The sequence below is a fragment of the Canis lupus genome, chromosome 22 (genome assembly GCF_048164855.1).
Source record: "Canis lupus baileyi chromosome 22, mCanLup2.hap1, whole genome shotgun sequence".
In the NCBI taxonomy this organism is placed as follows: domain Eukaryota; kingdom Metazoa; phylum Chordata; class Mammalia; order Carnivora; family Canidae; genus Canis; species Canis lupus.
This window is the reverse complement of record NC_132859.1, coordinates 29,600,233-29,624,969: the sequence shown is the minus strand read 5'-3', so window position 1 is coordinate 29,624,969 and position 24,737 is coordinate 29,600,233. Positions and strand designations below refer to the sequence as shown.

Below are 24,737 nucleotides of genomic sequence, written 5' to 3'. Positions count from 1 at the left end.
AGGTTATACTGAAGTTGCTGGTCCACAGCTGAGTAGCAAGCTGACTGATTATTGGCAAGGGGAAGAGACCAAATCTGCCTCTTCATTCATGCTAAGGAGTATCTATTTTAAACAAAATCCAAATACATTTAATTATCAAAGGAATTTTTTTTTTTTTTGAGAGAGAGAGAGAGAGAGTAAGGGATGGGGGCAAAGGGAGAGGGAGAGAGAGAATCTTAAGCAGGCTCTAAGCCCATTGTGGAGCCACAGCAGGACTCAGTTTCAAGACTCTAAGATCATGATCTGAGCCAAAATCAAGATGCTTAACAGACCGAGCCACCCAGGCATCCCATCAAAGGAAATTTTTTTTAATAAAACCACTTTTTTGAGTCTAAATATTTTTGATTAAATATAAACCATCAAGACATCAAAAAAAGACATTTTTACAATAAATCTGTAATCTAAACTTAAAAGGGCTATTTACCTAGGGGGGAAAAGTGGTTTGCAAAGTACTAGCAAGATCAGAATTAACAGGAGGAAAGAGCAGAATGAAAGAAAAAACCTGGTTTAAAGTTAGATGTATAGGGATCCCTGGGTGGCTCAGCGGTTTAGTGCCTGCCTTTGGCCCAGGGCCTGATTCTGGAGTCCCTGGATCGAGTCCCACATTGGGCTCCCTGCATGGAGCCTGCTTCTCCCTCTCCCTCTCTGTGTCTATCATAAATAAATAAATCTTTAAAAAAAATAAAGTTAGATGTACAAACACAAACCAGTAATAACTTTAGTATAGGTCTTGAAACACAAAAGTCAGCCTTTTAATCCTACTTGTAACAAAAAAATAAAATTGTAAATAAATTATAACTTTGAGTGTAGAATAGTGAACATCATGAATGCATCCATTATTTCAATAGGTAGTAGATTGGATTGTCTGTTGTGAGAAAATCTTCATGATTCAGAATTATATAAACTGTTTTTTTAAAGATTTTATTTATTTATTCATAAGAGGCACAGAGACATAGGCAGAGGGAGAAGCAGGCTCCTTGAAGGGATCCCAACGTGGGACTTGATCCCAGGACTCCAGGATCACACCATGAGCCAAAGACAGATGCTCAACCGCTGAACCACCCAGACATCCCTATAAACTGTTTTCTTAAATTGTTTCCTTTACCTTTCTACCTAAATTATCAAGTAGTGTTTGAAACAGGAAAAAAAAGTCACTAATTCATAACTCATTTTGAAAACACTGCTAGATGCATTCTGGGATTGAAGTGTTGATCTGACATGGATTCTAGCAAGGATCTTGAAAGTATTACATTCCAAATGTGTCTCCAACACCTACTGTGCTCATAGGTGTTTAACAATAAGCTTGAGGGAAGAGGTGGGTGACTACAATTTGTACTGATCTCCCTGGTGTAAATACTCTCACTGTAGCCAATTTCAGGCTACTATGGTGAGGTCACTGAAACCCACACACAGTCAGCCACACACATACCTGTTGCCATTTAGTGGTGAAGAAGGATGCAGGCTCTGGAGAAAACTGCCTAAGTATAAATCCTGGTTCTGCTGTGCAAACTTCAGTAAGTTATTCAACCTGTCTGGGCTTCACTTTTTCTTTTGTAAAGAAGGAACACTAATAATATCTGATTGTTGTAAGGAATAAATAAAGATGTGAAAAAATTAACACGTGAATGTTTACCACTAAGTACTAACTATTGTTAACCATAATAATTCCATTGAAAATTAAGCTCTGGGCGAGTCTGTAATCTCAGTCTTTACTCACAAGGTCCTTCCATAAAGTAGTATTTCCAGCATATTTTTACAAATAATCCTACTAGTCATCTCCTCCTGGACACTGTTAAGACTACGAATCTTAAAATAAGATGGTCTGCATAGTCATGAAAATACTGGTTCTCTGGAGCACTATATGAATATTCTGAAAGATTTAGCAAACATATTCATTCATTATTGAGTCTAAAAAAACCTTCACTTAAACAAGTTTTGGTGAGGACGTGGAGAAAAAGGAACCCTCTTGTACTATTGGTGGGAATGCAAACTGGAGCAGCCACTGTGGAAAACAGTATGGAGGTTCCTCAAAAAATTAAAAATAGAACTACCCTATGATCCAATAAGCCCACTACTGGGTATCTATCCAAAAAATACAAAAACACTAAATTAGGGATACAGGCTCCCTTGTGTTTATTGCAGCATTATTTACAATAGCGAAATTATGGAAGCAGCCAAGTGTCCATCATAGATGAATGGATAAAGAAGTTGAATATATATATAATGGAATATGATTCAGCCATCAAAAGAAGTCTTGCCATTTGCAACATGCTAAGCGAAATCAGTCAGAGAAAGACAAATACCATATGATTTCACTCATACGTGGAATTTAAGAAACAAAATAAATGAGCAAAGGAAAAAAGGAAAAATAGAACAGAGAGAGACAAACCACGAAATAGGCTCTTAACTATAGAGAACAAACTGATGGGGGGCTGGGGGGAAAAGATGAAATAGGTGATGGAGATGAAGAAGTACACTTGTGACAAGTACCAGGTGATGTGTGGAAGTGCTGAAGCACTATATAGTACATCTGAAACTAATATCACACTCTATGTTAACTAACTGGAATTAAGAATGATAATAATTTGGGATGCCTGGGTGACTCAGTGGTTGAGCTTCTGCCTTCAGCTCAGGGCATGATCTCAGAGTCCCAGGATTGAGTCCCATATCAGGATCCTTGCATGGAGCCTGCTTCTCCTGTCTCCGCCTCTCTGTTTCTCATGAATAAGTAAATAAAATCTTCAAAAACAAAAATAGCCAAGCTAATTTCAGGACAAAATTATTTTAAAAAATAATAATTTGTGGACGTGTGAGCAGAGCTAAGTATAGCCATGTCACTGGCCCTGCTGCAGCAGGACTAGATGCTACGGGGGCAGCCAAGACCCTGGGAACCAGGTGAGGCCAAGGCCAGCCTGGTGAAGCACACAAGGAAAGTGAATGCGACCCAAGCCCAGAAACTATGGAAGTTAGCTAACAGAAAGGTCCCCAAGTTGGTATTTGATGAGTTCCTGAAGGGAGAGTATCAAATCAACCTCAGAGTAAACCTGAAGTTTAAGAAGTATGGTGGCTGAGCTGGTCGCCTAGCAAATTGTGTACCAGAACTGGGGCCACAAGGCCTGTGACCAGGCTATGGCCAAGAAGAAGGCAGCTGAGGGCACTGTGTTCACTAAGGAAGACTTCCAGAAGTTCTAGCAGGAATATTTCAGCAGCTAGGCTCCTGGGAGGACACAGCGGGAAAGGCATTCATTCAGGCCCAGGCTCCTCCTCTGACTTCACAGCCTCTGCTGGCTCCAGGACCCTGCCAAGTGGCAGACCAAGCACAAGGAAGTCCTTAAATGGCGGCAGGGGGTGGTGGTGGGGGTGCAGTTTGCAGTGCTAGAATGGAGCTGGTGAACCGTAAGTCCTGGGGAGAATATGCACTCAGACCAGAGCTGACATCTGTAGGCTTGGGAGGAGCCATCTACCTGCCAGAGAACATTTCTGTTTTGTTTGCTTTGACCCAAGTAGAACTTCTGGGCTGCTTGCTCTGGAGAGGCCAGTTACTGGCCTTTGGGGCCACACCTCTGGAAGTAGGAGGAGGGCTGATGATGGGCTCCTGGGTTCTAATAAATAAGAACCCAAGAGCAAGAAAATAATATTAATAATAATAACTTTAAAGAAGAAAGAAGGGACACCTGAGTCTCAGTGGCTGAGTGGCTGCCTTTGACTCAGGGTGTGATCCTAGGATCTGGATCAAGTCCCACATGGGGTTCCCTGCGAGGAGTCTGCTTCTCCCTCTGCCTATGTCTCTGCCTCTCTCTCTCTCTCTCTGTCTCTCATGAATAAATAAATAAATCTTTAAAAAAAATAAAGAAGAAAACTTCACTTGACATAATGCTAATAGATTATACCACTCATTTAGGATTTGGACTTTCCCTGTTTTACCTCAGTCTATAATTGGCATCATAGCAAAATATTAAAACTAGAATGTGACCTTGAATTGCAATTCTTTGTGTGCTCTCTTAATTCCTACCACCAATCACCTCATTTATGGCTCAGACTATAAACTACTTTGGGGCAAAATTAGTTTCTAGCCATCACTATTTCTCCATTGCCTTTTCCAAGGCTTGGCACATAGAAGTTGATAAGTATTTATTGAATTAAGATGATTTAATACATTTTTCCAAAATAAGTTCCATTAACTTATTCCCAGAAGAAGCAAAATAAGGGTTCCAAAGCCAAGATCCTGGAAACTGTAACCCCTCTCTTCTTGGGAATCATAACACATGTTAGCATATTAAAGAACCTGCAAAATTGGGATGCCTGGGTAGGTCAATGATTGAGCGGCTGCCTTTGGCTCAGGGCATGATCCCGGGATCTGGGATCAAGTCCCACATTGGGCTTCTTGCATGGAGCCTGCTTCTCCCTCTGCCTGGGTCTCTGCCTCTCTTTCTATGTCTCTCGTGAATAAATAAATTTTTAAAATCTGCAAAATATTGCAGTTAGGACACCTGTTTAAAATTATTTAACCTGGGGTGCCTGGGTGGCTTAGCTGGCTAAGTGTCTGCCTTTAGCTCAGGTCATGATTCCAGAGTCCTAGGATCGAGCCCCACACTAGGCTCTCTGCTTAGCCGGGAGACTGCTTCTCCCTCTGCCACTGCTTGTGCTCTCGCTCTCTCTCTCTCTCTCTCTTTCTCAAATAAGTAAATAAATGAAATTTAAAAATAAATAAAATCATTTAGCCTAAGATTTTTCTATTCAAGAACTCTTATTAATTATAATTAATAATTATGGTATAATTAATAATTATGGTATAATTAATAATTATGGTAATTATGGTGTTATTATCCACATCTGGACATCTGAGAGTGAAATGGGACACTATTAATAATTATACCAGGAAACAGGAAAAAACTGGGCCTATATGAAATAAGTTGGACATATAGTCATTCTACCTATGGACAGAAATGTGGAAATTACCATAACTACTCTTACACGGATCAAAGCTTAGGAAACAATGATTAGCCTAAATTCCTGAATTTTACTGATGAGAAACATGAGGCCACAGAGAAGTTCAATTACTTCCCATTGGCAAGCCCCTTGGAACCCAGTTAAGAGATAGAACTGTGAATAAAATCCAAGTTGTTGGAATGTCCTTTCCAAATCAGTTTCTGATTTGTTGACTCTTGAAATTAAAACAATTATTTGCCTGTATTTTCACAAAGAAGAAAAGAAACTCTAGATTTACTTGGTTCTCTCAGAACAGCATTTTGTCACATAGGAAGCACCAATTTTATGTAGATGTAAATGTAAATCAGATGTCAGCTGGAGATCCCTTGTCTCTTTGGAGAGCTAGGACTAATTGTCTAGAGCTCTCAACAATTCCAACACTGACGGGGGCGGGACGGGGGCAAAGTTCTGCTCTAGTTTCTGGAACTTCTCACGGGGCCTATTGCTCATGGCCACCTCTACCTTCTGGACTCATGATTTCTCTGTGACATACTACATTAACCTAGTCACAAAGCTACGTTCACTTGCCCAAAAACAGATACACCCTCACAAATTCTTAAAAGATTTTGAAAATTTTTGTAGAGGAAAAAGAAAGGATTTACTTCACAGCAAAGCAAATGAGAGTCACAATTAAGCGATAACATTTTCTTTTTAAGCCCTGGAGACATAAGCTATAGCATTTTAAAAATATTTATTGGCTCTCCATGCTATGAATTTTCCCTGGCCCTCATCTTCTTATCATCTTCTGGTTATTCATCCCTACTCCTCTATCCTTCTCTTCCCTTCTTCTATCCTCTCTCCTCTTCCCTACTGGGTATTTGACCACAAATTCTTTCCCTTATGCTCATAAAAAAAAATAACTTCCCTTTGTCCTACCATACCTTAGTATCACCTAATATCCTTACCTGTGATATGATTCTAGTGTGGGGAGTGGTTTTTATGAGGGGAGGTCCTCTGTCCCAATCATTTCTTCCAATGAAGAAAGAGAGTGCTTTAAAAGGAAACCAGGTAAAAGTAATATTCTGTGTCTCATTAAGCTATTCTATAGCTCCACAGAAAGGTAATTACATAATTACATTTACTCAGAAAGTGTGCAAGCAATGAAAACATAAAGAAATGGACAAATAGAAGAGACTTCTCAGAGTAAGAAGCCACAGGTATTGGTAGTTGATGAAGAGGAACAATCAAGTATAATTATTCTCTCTAGGTGTTTGGCTTGCACAGCTGGAAAGTAGGGAGCCCTATTTACAAAGACAGTGGGCCTGAGGAAGGAGCAGGCTCAGAAGCTAATATAATGAGGTTGGTTTTGGAGACATCAGATATGAGTGCACATGAGACAACCTCTGGGAGATGCTTCCTAGCCAGGTCAATGTGTGAGTTTGACACTCAGGACAGTGACAGTAAGGGCACAGGCTTTGGATTCAGAATTAACTGGCTCTGAGTTCTAGCTCTCTTGTTTAACAGGTGTGTGTCTTGAGCAAACTACTGAAATTCTCCACATCTCTATCTCTTCATCTGTACAATAAGACTTACTATTATACTTCTACATTGAGAAGATATCTCAGGATACCTCAGATAACATGTATGAAACTCTTAGCACAGCTCAATAAAAATAAGTAATTCAAAAGATATTTAGCACTTCCTAGGTACCACTGTGCTAAGCATCTTATATATATTTACCCATTTAATCTTCACAACAGTCCTGTATCATATACAATATTATTCTCTCCACTTTAAAGATGAGGGAACAAATGTGGAAAAGGTACATAGCTTATAATACTTGTAAAGCAGGATGTGATAGATCTGAACCCAAGCAGTCTGGCTTCAGAGCATGCATAATTAACCAGTGCATTGGACTTTCTCTTAATGTTAGCTAGAATTATTATAATTATAGCCTTATAAGTCCCCAGAAAATGATGTGGAGCATGTGAGTAACTAAATAATGATATTAACAATAGCTAACTTTTATTGAATGCTTATTCTTTGTAATGCTAAATATTTTAAATGGATATCTCAACAGTTGAATTTTCTCAACTGTCCCATAATGTAGGTACTAAAATTTCTCTGATTTTGAAGAGGAAGAAACAGGCATGGAAAATGTAAGTGGTCCTGACCAATGTCACAGATAAATAACGGGGTCTGATTCAAAACCAGACAACTGACTGTCACATTCTAAGATGAAATATCAGAGAGGCAAAGAAGGGAATGTAAAGATGAGAAGAAGGTATAAGACAGAGTTATGAAGAATACATGATTCCACCATTCTGTTATGAAATCTTTTTAAATGTAAGCAAATCACCTTTCACTGCATTTGCTCACGGTGCCACCACGAGCACTTGTCTCACAGGGATATAAGCCCTACCATTGCAGGAACCCTCACTCATCCCCTTGAGCATCCAGTGCCTTCAACAGCCCTCCTATAAACATCTGCAGAATTAAACAAGAAAGGATTGGGAATATGGAAGTCAGGGAAGAGACCCAGACACATAGGGGCATGAGAAGGAGCAAGGAGGCAGCAACAAGAGAAAGTATCTTGCCCTGTCTCCTAACTAGACATAGAATGGGATGAGAAGTAAAATTCCTTTTTAGATCATTCTGCCACCCTGTAGGTTTTAGAAATCAAGAGTTTTGTAAAGGAGATAGTGAGGCAGCTATGTCTGGAAGGGAGAAAAAGAGCTTCTACTAGACACGACAATGGTGGGAAAAGAAGGAGGGCATTCTAAGGTGCATGTGGGAGCCACTGTCTATTTTCTGATGAATATAATGAAAAGGTTAAAGAACTCCACAGGGCCTATGATGAAGAACATTATGTGCCATTCAAAGGAATTCAGGCTTTAGCCTGGACAGTAAGGGTCTCACACTCAAAAGCCCTTAAGAGCCAGGCCAGATTGAGATTAACTTCCATGTCAGGTTGGAGAGCATATGCCCTGTCGGTAGAAACAGCCTCCACTCGGCTTCAGCCTTCTGGTGACATGCTGGAATGCAGACCCACTGTGGCCAGATATCCAACCCCCCATGATGAACCAGAAATCTACATTTTTGTGCAAAATAACCCCAGTTTTAAGTTCTGACAAAGGAAAATTACTGAATGTTTTTAAGCAGAGAAGTAATAGCATCACATTTTTATTTTAGAAAGATTACTTGTACACCCATAAGGAGGACTGACTAAAAACCTTGTAGCCACATTCTAGTAGTAACCATACTAGCTTATTACAATTAGACTGGTAAGCCTCAAGAAGCCTAAGCCAATGATAAGGTAGGAAAAAAGAGTTTATAATTATGAAATATTTAGGCAGTAGAAAAACTAGACTTTTCAACTGAATGGAAGTAGTGGATAACAATGAGAGGGAGAAGTTGAAGACTTTTTCTGCCTAAAATTGCATGAATTTGAATGGAAAAGCTGAGTTCACTCAGACATGTTAATTGCAATATTCCTATAAAATATCTAAAAGGTAATGAACGATGCTATTTAAAATAAAATTATGAAAATCATGTAACAACTTGATAAAGTGATCCTGCATTGCCAAATGAGGAAATGACCACAAATATATATCTATACTATGATCACAAAAATATCCAATGTCATATAAATTATATATGCATACAAATGCTGAATGTAATTTTGAAAAATGAAAATGGTTTAATTTGTTGAAATGACAAGATTTTAAGAGTTTTTTTCTCCTTCCATTTATTATATTGTGATCTTGTAAAACTTGTTTTGCAGTAAAAATAACAAAAAGATGGGAAATAGTTTCTGTGCGAATTAAGAGAAGACAAGCTTGCCATAAACTAAAGAATTTAGGAAAGGCTTGCTGGAGAAGGTGAGGCTCAAATAAGCCCTGAAGGACTAGAAAGTAATTATTGCCTAAAGATGAATGTTTCCCATGTTTCTCCTTGGAAAATTTACTTCCAGGGACAAAACACACACACACACACACACACACACACAATTCTACTATATATTCTGGCAAAAGATAAACAAAGCCACTTGCAACCTTGAAACTAATCTAATTTGCAACGAAAAATCCACTCTGAATTTTTAAAAGATGAACCCCTTTCTTTCATTTAAAAGATTATTTTAGGGGCACGTGGGTAGCTTAGTCAGTTAAGCTGCTGCCTTCAGTTCCAGGTCATGATCTTGGGCTTCTGGAATTGAGCTCCACCTCAGGAGCTGGCATTATTATCGACACACCTCTTTTGTGTTTTCATTTTGTTGTTGACTAAAAAAGTATATTTTTAAGATCATCCATGCCTTTCTAACAAATGAGTTTATCACTCAGAAGCAGCCAAGCCAAAGAATAGTGGAATGATGTGTAAGGCTCCACTAAGGTGCCAGCTCAGGAACAATTCACTGAAGATTTGACACTGTGACCTCCATAGCTACACCAAAACTTGACATGTGATACTATGTCTCCAATAATTTGAATACAAAAGTCCAAGAACAAAGAGGAATGAGAGTGTCCCCTCTTATCACACCAAATAGCCCACTTGTGGCATTTGTTTTCAATTCTGCAACCTAAGGCTCTGTGGGGTTACAGATTCTAATTCCCAGAAGAACACTTGCCAAGGGATGCAATGATGGTTCCACTGAAAGAGAAGCCACACCTACCACTGGTACAGTTTGAACTCTCCATGACATGGCAATTGCAAAAAGGAGTTAAGTACTGGCTAAGGCAAATCAACCTCGGTAGCCATAAGACCTTAGGGTTGCTTCTACACAACGTCTAAGACTACAAATGCTCATTAAGACATCTCAGTATTTTCATATCCAGTACTAACCATCATTGACCAATAGTAACAACCATTATCCAATAACGCAGGGCAACAAAGGGCTTAAAATCCTCAGAATGAAGGTCACCCAACTACGCAGGCATACCAGTGGAAGTACTTGTAGAGGGTAAGGAAATCTATAATGGAATGTGGAGGAGAGAAAAGATAGATCTCAGTTATAGCCCAGGATAAACTACAAAAGCAGGGTCTGTAGTAGCTTTCCACTGACTTCCCGCTTTGTCTCTTCTACGAAAATGCACCTTGAAAGTTACTCTTATTGACTGAACTTGTACCTCTACTTTCCAGGAAGATGTCCTCTTGTTTTAGAAATAACAGAAAAATGTTGTTCCCATATTTTTGTTCGTGAACCACATATAATTAGAGGGCATAAATGGATCTCAATGGTGCAAGGGGCAGACTGTAAGACACCTTTTTGCAATTTACAGATTGTATTGGCTTCCCTTATCCTCCAGACAGCTGCCACCACAACCAACATACTCAGAATTTTTGCTACTTGAGGCCAACCAGCCACACTCGCATGCTTGTCTTCTCCTGCCTCTTTCTAACTCAGATTCAGATGAAATGCCACACTGAAGATCATTTATTTTGACTTCTGAGAAGCTGCTGAAGATGTTGGATGGTGCAAATCAGTAGTGCTGAGGAGCAAACTATGAGCCAAATTTTGACCAGTAAGAAGCAAGAGATGGAAACGAACCAGGCAGATAAATTCTCTCTCCTTTCTCCTTCCAACGGAATGTTCTGAATCATGTTTCACCATGCAGCCTGGCCAAGTGGCCAACCTGCTAAGTGACCTGCTATCCCCTTCAGCTCCTTTAAAAAGTAATAGCCTGCATGTTACCTTGCACTCACTGCTTACCATCCTTTATTTCCCTTTTCTCCCACTCTTGCTGTCCTAGGACTTGTATATCTCAAATAAAACATCTGCACTTAGTCCTTGCCTCAGATTCTATTTTCTAGAGAGCCTAGGTTAAACAGCTACATTATTCAGACTCCTTTGAAGTTAGATGTGACCATGTAACTGAATTCTAAACAATGGATTACAAGGAGAAATTATGTATCCCACTACAAATCTGCTCTTTTCCTAAACAAACTAACTAGAAAGAAAAAAGAAGAAGGAAAAACTGGAGCCATTTGGAAGCCTCTACATGGCAGAGCCGCTGTTAGCCGGAGTTCCTGAATGATAGTGACTTGTTCACATTCCCACTACTATTACATGATCAAAAAATAAGCTTCTATTACATCTGAACCATTATATATTTGAAGTCTACTGGTCATTGCAATCAGTGTACCCTAGTTAACAGACTTAAACCAGTAACTATTACAGTTATTAAACCAGTAACTTGAAATTAGTAAAGATCAAGATTCTAAAAAAGGTATGATGCCAAAGCTGGGAATCACATGTTCCTCATTCATTCATTCATTCATTCATTCAGGTGCCTGCTTGCCTGAAACCACATATTATTTGTAAATTTGTGTAAATGAAGTAAAACAACAGTCATGATTCATTTCTCCAAAATTTACAGTTAATAGATCTTCTTTAAAAGCCATTCCCTCCAGTTCCATCCACGTTGAAGCAAATGGTAGGTATTTGTCATTTCTAATGGCTAATATTCCATTGTATACATAAACCACATCTTCTTTATCCATTCATCTTTTGATGGACTCATTCATTTGGGGAATATAAATAATAGTGAAAGGGAATAGAAGGGAAGGGAGAAGAAATGGGTAGGAAATATCAGAAAGGGAGACAGAACATGAAGACTCCTAACTCTGGGAAATGAACTAGGGGTGGTGGAAGGGGAGGAGGGCAGGGGATAGGGGTGAATGGGTGACAGACACTGAGGGGGGCACTTGACGGGATGAGCACTGGGTGTTATTCTGTATGTTGACAAATTAAACACCAATAAAAAATAAATTTATTATTAAAAAAATAAAAATAAAAAAATGAATAAAAATAAAAGCCATTCCTACCCAGTCACCCATTAACCCCTCTTCCCACACCTCCAGGAAAAAAAGCCAAATGATCTGAATTGGCAGGTGCTCGTCTGCATAAACACCTTTGTGTGCGTTTTACTAACAAAGGCTACAATCCTAGAAATGCAAGAGAAACTAAGCTAGATGCAATCACTGAAACTAACAGACTTCTTCATTTCTACCCTACATGTTACCCACAAATGAGAGCAATTTTTCTCTAAAAAGTAAAAAAAAGTCCCCATGTGAGGAACACTTCATTTTTGATATTACAGTAAATGATGCCCTCCAATCTTAAAAACTCAGGAGGACACTGCGGCACATAACCATTACTCTCATTTGCGGTTGCTGCTTAATCTCAATCTTAATATAAACAACTCAAAAATCTCTACCCACTTCATTCTCTTTCTCCCTCTTGGAACCCACATTATCACTCTCTAAAGGTAAGCTGGTGTGATATAGTGTAAATAGTAAAGTTCCTGTCTTTCTCTCCCAGTTCTGTATTCAGTAAGAAAGAACAGATGCTGGGGCAGTCATGTGCTAATAACTGATGGCAGCAGCATCCCAGAGAAGCTGTGAAAGAAAGATATAATCCAAACCAAAGACCAGGGAGGAGATGAGTCAGGAGTACAGGACAAAGTCAACATCTGTGGCTTCTGCTGGCGGGAAAGGAATAGTTCATAAATCTTGCTAGATCTCAACCTCATTAATAGGACATCTTAAAGGGAGGAAAAACTGCACATTATCTTTATTTGTCCATTCAACATATATTCACTGGGAACTTACTATGCTTAGAACTCACTATATACTAGGTGCAATCAACCCTGCAGGGTAGAAGATAATTAGATATCTGTTCTATTGAAGCTTGTGGTCTAGTCTAGAAACTCCAGACTACACTTTCAATAAGTTAAAAGTACCAAGGGATTCATTCCCACCAGCTTTCCTAGGAAAAAATAAATTATAAAAGTGATTATTATTATTATCCTAAACATCACTTCTAAAACTTCTAAAAGTGTCCTTTAATGGCTTAAGATATAAATCTCAAAACTCTGGCTTCTGAACTAAAAATCAAAACAGAAGTTCTGCTAAATTGAAATTCCCTACCATCTATCCAGGTTCTTTCCTCGCCTAAGATCTTTAAATACACTATCTGATTTTTTTAAATGAACTCTTTTCACATATCAGGAAGAAGTGTGATGTGAAAAAGTGCTATATTGGTTTACAGATTAAATATATCTTTTTGCTAATTCAAGTATCAGGTATGAGCTTGGAAACTTCATTTGTCACAGATGGTATTTTGCAAATGAAAGACTGCTAACACAAGGAGAATGGGTACAATGGCTGGTTCTTCTCTCAGAAAGACAATGGCTCAGGCATAATGGCGAGCAGTATGCACAGCAGATAAAGCAGTGGGATGAGGTGAAAGGAAGACTGGCAGTCCCTCACACATACTAAAAGCAACCCTGAATGTGTTAATGGCTTGGTAGTATATTATTTTTAATATCCTTATCAGAGATGCATAATGATATACTGATATCTGAAGCAATATGAGTCTAGAATTTGCTTTAAAATAGGTCATTAAAGGACCACAAAATGTTGGTATTTGTTAAAACTAGGTCATGGGTAGTACTTGGGTAAAATCTATTTTGTGTGCTTGAAAATTTTCATTATAAAATATTTTTTAAAAGAGCTACATACTGGGTCAGAAAGTTATATACAGCTGAGGTACCAAGCTATGAGCCTCTAACTGTAGCAGCTGCTACAGCACCAATAAATAGAGAATTCATGAATCTTTATTGCTCCTCATCACTGAGGCATTACTGCATAGAGTGGGAAGGTTCCTCTTATTTGGGGGAGGAGAGCCCTGATGCAGTAAAACATAGGATCACAATTGTTCTTTTTTCTGGTACCTCAGAGGCAGTAGGCTGCTTCAAGATGAAGCTGAACATCTTTTACCCAGCTACTGGCTGCCAGAAACTCATTGAAGTAGAGGATGAACTCAAACTTCATACCTTTTATGAGAAGTGTATGGCCACAGACGCTGCTGATGCTCCTCTGAGTGAAGAATAGAAGGGTTACGTGGTCCAAATCAGTGGTGCTGATGACAGACAAGGATTCCCCATGAAGCAGGAGGTCCTGACCCACAGTCGTGTCCACCTGCTGCTGAGTGAGGGGTGTTCCTGCTACAGACCAGGGAGGACCGGAGAAAGAAAGTGCAGAGCTGTTCAGGGTTGCCTTGTGGATGCCAGTCTCAGTGCTCTCAACTTGGTCATTGTGAAAAAGGGGAGAAGGACCTTCCTGGGCTTACTGATACTACTACGCCTTCTCACGGGGAGTCCAAAAGAGCTAGGAGAATCCACAAACTCTTCAGTCTCTCTAAAGAAGATGATGCCTACTAGTATGTTGTGAGAAAGCTCCTAAATAAAAAAGGTGAGTAACCTAGAACCAAAGCAGCCAAGACTCGGCATCTTGTCATGTCCCATGTCCTCCAACAACAAACAACAATATGTTGCTTTGAGGAAACAGCATACTAAGAAAATAAGGAAGAGGCTACAGAATAGGCTAAACTTCTGGCCAAGAGAATGAAGGAAGCCAAAAAAAAAAAAAAAAAAAGCCAGGAACAGATTACCAAGTAGACAGAAGCTGTCTACTTCTTAGTCTGACTCCAGTCAAAAAGGAGATTTTCTAAAAGAGAGTTAAATAAGCAAGAACAGACATACAGACATTAAAAGATAATAAGATCACAGTCTTTGTTCTCTGCACAAACCTATCCCAGAAGCCACTCATCTTTCTCTCAATATAGTTGACAGAATATCAGAACCATAGAACCCATTGCTCTTTACCACACCTGCAGCTTCACATACCTTACTGACCACAAAAGGCACTTGCCAACCAATTCATGTTAATCTAATCCTATTTCCATCTATTTCATCCCAATCTAAACTTGTACATGGCCACCTATACTATGATATATTTCTCATTCACATTACTTAAGCAAGCAATACTTTTCCATAATATCATGAATATTCAGTAAGATGACACTCTCACCAGCTACTGCTTATTGTCCCCTAAAAACTGAACCCACATTTGCATTGACCCAAATCCTTCTCTTCAACCACTGTTTCCTAACTTCCTAACCCCCATAGGGGACCCAGCCCAGTGCTGGGCTGCCTCTTGGCAAACAGTCCTTGGTTTTTACTTACTGAGCTACCAAATAATGCCAGGATTCAAGTATGAACACATCATTCATTGATCCAATAGACAATTGTTAAGCACTTATTACATGCCATGTGTTACATCTACAAAAATAAATAAATTAGATATTAACCTTGAAGACGGTCAAAATCTAGCATGGGAGGTAAGTACAAAAACAATTGCAATTGGTTATTTTAAAAATGCAATTAGATATGTATGCTAGGTAGAGTGGCAACATTAATGAATACATTCACTTCGACTTCTTGGAGTTAGGAGGTGGGGCCTGAGGAGGGTGCTTCCAAAGAGAAAAAAAAATTCTGATCTTGCCTCTGAAAAGTAGAGTAGCAGTTTGTCAGGCATATATAGGAAAGCTCAGATATAAATTATAAAAACTCTGTGAAGCTAGAATTAATAAAGGGAAGTCATAAGAGATAATGTAGGAGGAATAGAATACGAAGGTTCTTAATGCTGTAAACCTGGAGATATATTCCACAGAAAATATAAAGTCACTGAAAGCTTTTAAGCAGGGCTGTCAAACAATAACACTTGCATTTGAGAAAAATTCCCCTATAGTAGAGTATGAGATGACTCTGAAGGCTCAGGCTGAGGCAACAGGAGCAGTTCCAGGATGATCATAACTGCCCAGAGGAGAGAAGATGTTTGCCCAAATAAAGGCAATGGCAGGGCAGGTGGATTGGACTGGGCCATAAATGTATTTACCAGCTTTTTTTTTAAACCATTCTTACTTATGCCTTTATTTCTCCCCCAAAAGAATATACGTCCTTTTCCAAGTTATCCTGGGAGACTTATCACAGAAAATCTGAGAGCAGATGACAAATAACTAGGAAATCTGCAAGAATATGTACCCTGCCCTATTATTCATTCCCTACACTTTCTCCCTTTCCCTCCCTCCTCACAAAGCCCTCAGCAAGTTCAAGTTCCATTTCTTGGTTTCTTTCTTTCTAATTTGCAATTTTTTTTAAGATTTCACTTCTGAGTAATCTCTACACCCAATGTGAGGTTCAACCCCAAGATCAAGAATCCCATACTCTACCTACTAAGCCAGCCAGGCACCCCTCTTCCCTAATTTTGAACTCTGACCTTTACTAATCTTCAACTGTTGGTTTTATACTGAAAAGGCTCATAGTTCTAGAATGACATTAAGTGGACCAAAAGTATTTTGCCTGAGTGGACAAGAATGTGACAGTGGCACATAGTCACTGCGATATCCTGAAGTCAAGATTGATTTTGACAAGAATGAAAGCTTTCTGCCTGCTGCCCCTATCTTATGGGATTTTTAGGGTTTGGAGAAATAACCATTGTCTGTCTTAAAAATCTTGAATGTCCATGTGAGATTGAATGCCATTTAGATAAATGAGCCATTTATAATGATGGCTCATATAACAGAATTATTCAGTTGGTTGCTCTGGAATTTGTTCATTTTATTTTTAAAGTTCAGTGGAAGTTAGTTTTGTCCAAATACTCTACAAACTTTGTTGAGAAATTAAGTTCCAGGTGGTAAGATCCCTGACAAGTATCAAGAGGCATGGCAAAGTTGTCAGGAATATTATATGTTTAATTAAGTGTTCACTGATCAGCAACATAGGTATACTTTATTATAAGACAAACATTGATGTGTATGACAGTTCATTCTTTAAGAGAAACAAGCCAGGTAATTCTTCAAGACAGACAATTACAGCACCATGACTTACATGTTATTTGGTGACATGCTAAGCAGGATTCCTACCACCATAGCTCTGTAGTAAGCACCTGTTTTGGCTACTTCATCCTTTTCTTTCTGGAGCCTCGACCACTTCTGCTCCTCTTCCTGCCTCTTTTCCCCAGACTCCAAGAGCTAAGATACTATCTACACATCTTCTAAGAATCTCACTTCAGCACTTTCCCCCCTGGTCAGTACCTTTACCAAACTATTTCCTCCTCTAAAATTGCTCTTTCCTCCTCCTCCAATTCCCTCCAACCAAGACCACTATTTCACCTTCCTAGCTAGATGTTAGAGGAAATGCAATCAAGATGCCTGATTAAACAAATTCACACTAAAATATAGGTGGTAGGCACCTTAACTTGCTTAGCAGTTTTTAGAAGAACCTGTTATTCCAAATGAATCTCTGATTGGTGGGATGTAGAAGGGAATTATCTTTCAGGTGTTGGGAGTTAGTGTTTTTCCTCATTTATTCATACTGACCAGTGCCCCTACATCCAATTTTTCTTCCTCATGGAGATTTCTAAAGATGATGTACACTATAGCCCGAGTTCTTTATAAATAAAGAACCTCAGCACAAAACCTGGCTTGGCTTTACATTTCTTACAGTCTCTAGTTGAGTTTCTTCTCTAGAGTCGCGTGCATACTTTTGAACTTTTTCCAGATAGGCTTCTATGGCTTCTAGTAAAGATAAAAACACTGGATTTTATTATCTATTGTATTGTTTTCTTTGTCAAATAGCAAAATTACCTAGCTTGAAAGTTAATATTAGATAAGAATAGTAGTGAAATGGTGACCACAATGACATTCTTCAGTGAGTAAATTAATAGGAAATCAAATAAAGGAATGAGGTGCATCTTTAGGACATTACATTTTAACATCAGCTCATTATATATAAACAAAGCTACCTTTAAAAATCCCAAACATTGCCCATAAAAGGGGAACGAGTAGGAAACACACACACATACAAACACATGTTTCTCACTAATGCCCTTACAGTCAGTTCTGCACCCAGCTCAGATTCTGTTTCCTCATTGCACACCACATGAAATCATGGTTTGCATTTAGGGGCTACATTTTAAGAAAAAAATATGTTTCCTTAATACTAAACACGCTTGACTTTGACCATATACAGTGGCATTCCCTCAGATTGAATGCCTAGACAAAGAGAGTTCACTGATTATTTAGCTTTCTTTCAGAGAGTTCCAATTCTACCTTCACAGCATCTCCAAGCTAGAGAATCACAGCTAAGTATAAATAAACTGAAGAGACTCTCCCTCATGCACACTATGACAGAACTTGGCTTCCTGACTAGATGTGCCAAGTCTCAAACCAGCACCACATCCCTACTATTATGAAACCTAAAAAGCAAGCCTAAAATTCACAACAAGCCCCTAGAAAATCAAACCTTGTACATAAGGCCAAGTTCTATGTTATCACTCAGCAAATCCATAATGAGTTTCCTCTTTGTGCCAGGTATTAGCAAAGCTCAGGTGATACAAAGGTGAATGATAAAACAGGATCCCTGCCTCTGGGCTGGGCTCACAGTGAATGACATAAACAGGCAGTTACAATGTAATGGCTGTTATGGCAGAGAGATAGGTCACAGGTCAAGGATACATAGAGCAGGAGCATCTACCTCACCTAAGCTCCCTGGGACAGGGGAACATCAGAAAAGTTTCTTGGAGAAGAAAGCACCTAAGATGAGAGATTTTATTTTTACTTTTGTTTTTTCTTTTTCTTTTCTTTTTTTTTTTTTTTTTGTATTTTCATACAGTTTCAGGCTTACAAAAAAGTTGCAGGAATGGTAAAAAGGATTCCCATACACCCTTCATCCAGATGTACTAAATGTTATGCCAAATATGCTCTCTCATATATAATACATGTATATACAAATACACATTTTTAAAGCCATTTGAGAGTAACTTATGGAAATTATGCCCCCTTTACTCTTAAATACTTCAATGTATGTTTTCTAAAAGCAGGGACATCCTCTTCCGCAGCCTACAATTAGCAAAATCAGGAGATTCATACTGATCTAATACCACTGTCTTACCTACATTCTTTATTCAAGTTTCTCCAATCATCCCAACATATACTTTATAGCAAAATAAATTCCTAACTCATGTGCTGCATTTGGGGTCACATCTGTTTAGTACCCTACAGTCTGGAACAGTTTCTTTGTCTTTCTTGACCTTGTCATTTTTGAAGCAATCTAGTTATGGAGTAGAATGTCCCTCAATTTGGTTTTGTCTGATATTTTCTCATTATTAGATTTAGCATAAGCATTTTTGGCAGAAATGCCACTGAGTTGATTTTGTGCTCTTGGGATGAGTATTGAAGAATGAAGAGAAATCAACCTCCATAACCTATTGCTACATTTACTTATTTTTACATCAGACTTGGGAGGAAGGAGGGAGGAAAGCAAAGAGAAAGGTTATACTATTATTAGCTAATATTGATCTTATATTTAATAACTGCCAGGCACTATTCCAAATGCTTATATAAGTTAGCTCAATCATCCTCACATCTCCACAACAATTGTCCTTTCCCATTTCTCAGATAAGAAACACTGAGGTACATAGAGATGACAAAGCTAACAAGTGGAGCAGCCAGGTTTCAAATCCAGACATACTGACTCTACTGCCTATTCTGTCAGCAGAAGAGACTTAGTGAAAGCAAAGATCTTACAAAAAGAAAGGCTTGCATGGAGTTCAGAACAAGCTGGCCTCCAGAACAGTGTGCAATACTTGGCACAGGCAACTTCCATAGAGGTTGTGGCATTTGGCCGTGATGCTTCCGCCCCCTGCTGGCTGCAGTCACATATCTCATGCTTCTCACTGCTTTCTACTCAATTGGATGGAGCACCTCTATACAGAACAATGATCACTGAAATTTCTGCAGAACTGAATTATGCCTGACCTATGAACATGTATCAGGAAGGATTTGGCATTCCTTCCATTCTTCTTCTCTGTACTTCTCAGTACCCCCACCACATTCTAAAGGTTGCTCAGCAGAATAAATCCTAAGCCCTGTTCTCACCAACTTCGTTTATGAAACTTCCCCAGAGAATTTTTTTTTTAAACCATGACAAATTTGGAATCCACTGAAGCAGTAAGGAAGCTAAAGTTAAATTAATCAGAATACAATCCCCAGACAAGACAATCACTACAGCTGAGGAAACCTGTAGGGAGGGTGTTTGTCCTTGGAAAATATTTGAAAAAGATCCAGTGCAGCTGAAGCAAATCATCTCACAGTGGGCTCTGAAGAGCCACATAGGATCAAATCACTAGGCAAATAAGATGATGGAGAGGGAAAATTCCTCTGAATGAATCATAAGTAGCCTCTATTTTCAATCAAATTCCCCTTCTCTTCAGAGGTAAAAGCCTGTCCCTCTGAGCTTCAAAAACCCCTGGGGCTTGCACAAAAACCTCTTCTGGCTTTCATGGAAGTAAAAGCCAGAAGACAATGTAATGGTGGTCTCTAAAGGATGGCACACTGATTAATTCCATATATACCAGATATAGGCCTGGAGAAAAAAAAAGAACATGTATTTAAATTCCCAAAATATATTCTACTGGAAAATTTGCTCATTCTGCCTTGATTGCAAGTACAGATAAGTCAGTGGCCATTATTAAGCCATTTCTAAGGTCCTTGCTTAAATTTTGAGAATGCAGATGCAAGGAGGTCTTGTGTGAGCATTAACTTGATAATTTCTAGACACCTGTCTTTCAGATTCAGAGGGACACAAATCCATCTGCATACTGATATTAGCAGACAGAGGGCTGAAACCTTGGACCCCAGGTCAAATCAACTCAGTTAGATAAATGACTCTCAGGAGGTGATTGGGCTAAGCCAGCCCATTACTTCAAGGTCTTCCTGTTATTTTAATAAAGCATCAAGGGTTCCATGAAGGGTTAATCAGAACTTCCTACTTTCAGTCTATCTGGAAATTTGTGCCCTGTATCATTTATCTCTTACCACCATAGTCTTGCATAACAATCACAAAACATCAAGGGCATACAGCATTGAGCATGTATTGATCTGGCATCTAGGGTTGTCAACCAGAACAGTCTTGCTGTTGGTATCATCTGGGCTCTTTCATAAGTCTGGGGCTGATGAGACTGTGTCTCTCATCACCCAGCCAGAGGCCAGTATTTTTCTCATGGCAGTGGTCTCAGCAAGTGAACAAAGGGGAAACAACACCTTTATAGATGCAGGCTCAGATATAGCATGCTGTCACTTCTACTGCATTCCACTGGCCAAAGCAATTCCCAGAACCTGTCCAGATTCAAGGCAAGTAGATTCTCTGCATTGGAGGAAATGCAGTCTTAGGGCAAAAGGTGTACTTATAGGGATGGGTTAAAGACTTGAAGCCAGGGATCCCTGGGTGGCGCAGTGGTTTGGCGCCTGGCCTTTGGCCCAGGGCGTGATCCTGGAGACCCGGGATCGAATCCCACGTCAGGCTCCCGGTGCATGGAGCCTGCTTCTCCCTCTGCCTGTGTCTCTGCCTCTCTCTCTCTCTCTCTGTGACTATCATAAATAAATAAATAATTAATTAATTAATTAATTAATTAATTAAAAAAAAAAAAAGACTTGAAGCCATGACAAATCTACTACAGGCTCAGAAAATCAATAAAACCTGCTAGGTAACACTCCACATTTCCAGCATACACTTTCTTCACATATACTCTTCTCAACTGATGAACCTATAAGAGTGCTCTCTAGATTGTCCTGGTAAGATTGAATAAAAGTAAATTATTAAACTTTGGGGATAACTTTTCTACCTGTGAAATCTAGAACACCCCAGCTAACAGAAGATATTATATCAGAGCCTTTGGATCTAACATAAATGAGCACTTAAAGCCATCAATTCCTCATTGATACCTGGTCCCAACTTCATTCTAGAGCAATTTAGAACTAAAGAAAAAGCAGGAAAATGTCTCTGATTTTGTCTCCTACTATCTCACAACCTCTGGTTGAAAAATATACATCTAATTTTTTTAATTCTAGAAACATGTGATGAAATAAGATTTTAAAAATTAGACTGTCATAGGTTAATTTCTTGATCAATTGCAATAGCAGTTTTTCTGGGTGAAAATCAAAACACACATACTATCTGAATTTTTTTTGTAAGAAGGAATTTGGCTTTTGACTTTTGAATGGCCTTGATGAGTTCTCTTATTTGAATATGTTCATAAATGACTTATCAGTTCTCAGATGACTAGGTTTTTAACCAAGTCACTTTTCCTTCCTTCTCAGTTTCTTATTCATCTTTTTCTATTCCATAACTGTTCTGCTACCTATTTAGAAATAATATGTGAATGGAAAATATATTACCCCCTCTCCCCTCAGTTTGTAAATCTATAAATGTAATTTAACAGGAGAATCTAATATTTTCACTGTCTTTACCATGTTCCAAGTGATCTTGCAAATAACAAGGGCAAAACCTTACTCTTGTTTTTTCTTTTTTTTCTAGTTTAAGTCAAATTGGAGCAACAACATGCTGTACCATACCATGCTTCTCCTGGTATTTCCATCTTGCTGGATTGATGATATATCAGGCAGCCCAATTTTTCCCAAAGGATAGGTGCACATTCAAAATATTAAACCCTTAACAAAGACAAATGAGGAAGCCATCTGGGATCCCTCCATTACTTCCCAATTTCACTGAATCTCTTAATTTAGCCTTTGACCAATGATTTGCTCATTTCAGTGTCATACAAGTTTTTTTTTGTTTTTGTTTTTGTTTTTGTTTTACTCCACCTGACAGTCTGCCTACCTCTTTCTACATTGGAATGTAAAAAACAATTTCAAGGAGTAAAACCGTCTCCCATAACCTATCTCTGCTAATGCCAACCATATTGATTGCTTGACCTTTGCTAAGTCTACTGACTAGATGGTGTATAACGTTTGGGGATTAAAGATGCTGACTTATTTCTTTTCTAAGTCAAACTTAAACTCTGACTGCCCAGAATCAAATCCTGCACACTGTCTCCACCTGTCCCTGCTTCTCTCTGACATTTGGACACCACTTATTGATTGAATTTTTAGCAGCTGTCATTCAAGGACACCTAGCTTTAGCTGGGCCAGCACTAGAATAGCAGACTCCCGATGGCCTAAAAATGACCCACTCTGACACAAATGTGTATAACTTTTCTGCAAAAATAAATGGATTCAATGAGGTTATCAGTTTAATAATCTTCATCCACTTATGCTTATCACAATTAACAAACAGTTTTAGTTACAGAGGCATTCAGACTTAAGGGATTTTCCTTTTCCTTTTTTGGGGGGGGAGGGGTTCCTTTTCAATAAAGGAAATAGGATAAGAATTATTTAGCTTTCTCATTTCCAAGTGTTTGGGGTATGAAATCCATAGACTAAAATCTACTTCTATCTAACAGATGAGTTGCTATTTTAGTGATGCAAGAGCATCATTCAAGACTATAAACCTCCACTGTCACCACACATACAGACACACACACAGATTTTTTTTTAATTTTTTTTATTTATGATAGTCACACAGAGAGAGAGAGAGAGAGAGAGAGAGGCAGAGACACAGGCAGAGGGAGAAGCAGGCTCCATGCACCGGGAGCCCGACGTGGGATTCGATCCGGGGTCTCCAGGATCACGCCCTGGGCCAAAGGCAGGCACTAAACCGCTGCGCCACCCAGGGATCCCCACACACACAGATTAATGTCCTGATCAAAAATGGGGGGGGGGGTGTCTTTGCCAAATCTGATTATGATACTGAAAAACTAGTCCTGGCTGCAATATCAATTGGGTTTTATTTAACTTGTAATTAAAAGAATAATTTTCCATCTTTCAAAAAGAATTTCAAAGCACTTTTAAAATGGAAAATATTTTAAAAGGTAAGCACATTGCTCACCTTTAACAGTATTATTTGCAAGCTATTCATGGCCTCAAAGATCAAAGACAATCTTTCCATTTTCTATTAATAAGCAAGTCATTACTATTTGGCTTACTATTCACAACCAGATTGGACTATAAACACCTCTACTTCTTAGAAATAATCAATGAAGCACCGCTGGTGACTCATAAAATTCAGACAAGGACATATGCACCTTAACATCCTATATGGTTTAGTTTTGAGTGCACAGGCACTGTAAGACACTGGTCCCAATTCACTTTGAATAGTCTTCCCTATTGACACAGAAAAGATGTTTTAAGTCAAATTGTATATGTACATGCTTAGTATGCTATTAATATTGTGTTCTTGGAAAGCCAGTCTCATAAAATGAAATTAGAATATAAAGAACAGAATCAGCATATTTTGCCATCAGAATTTCTCCCATAAAACTGATGACTTGGAACCAATTCACTTTGTCTCTCAAGAGTTAATTAATTGTATGTATCTCTTTGCAACTAACTCCATCTTTAGTGATATGTCGGTAGCTTGAAATTAGTCATGATAGGAGTACTTACACCACAGAAACGAGCAAACTACTCATAGGTTTACAAGTTTAGTATTAGAAAATGAAGGTGTTTGATTTCTATATTGTTCAATACAGTAGCTCCTAGCCACATCAGTAGCTCCTAGCCACATGTGGTTACTGAACAGTTGAAATATGGCTATTGTGACTGAGGGATTAAATTTTAATTTTATTTCATTTTAATTTAAACAGCCATATGTGACTAGTGGCTACGATTTTGGACAGCTCAGTCCCACAGTGAAATAACAAGTGATGGGATCTTCCAAGAGTATAGAGACTGAGAGAGCTAAGGCCTGGGAGGAAATAAGAACACTTAAAAAGGGTCTACTTCAGGTCTTAGAAAATGAAATGCAAAGCCCTTCCAAGTTCATCATCACTTTTTGGATCTGCTACCCACAATTTGTTTGTTCATAAGCCTGAAGCAATCAGTGGTGGGGATAGGTGGATAAAAGCCACCTCCTCATTAAGGTAACCCAGTAAAGAAAAGTAGCCCCAGTGCCCTAAAATAATGGTTCTCAAATTTTAACATGCATCAGAATCACCAGGAAGACTCCTTGAATCATAGATTTCTGGGTCCT

The 24,737-nt window shown here is 38.8% G+C and overlaps 1 long non-coding RNA gene across 1 annotated transcript; it reads left to right on the top strand.

The window, feature by feature from the left end:
- Window positions 1–1,476: 1,476 nt before the first annotated feature.
- LOC140614104 (uncharacterized) lies at window positions 1,477–22,889 on the top strand. Its single transcript, XR_012014999.1, has 3 exons — window positions 1,477–1,553; window positions 13,706–14,220; window positions 22,185–22,889. It is a non-coding gene; the product is annotated as an uncharacterized lncRNA (long non-coding RNA).
- The last annotated feature ends 1,848 nt before the right edge of the window (window positions 22,890–24,737 follow it).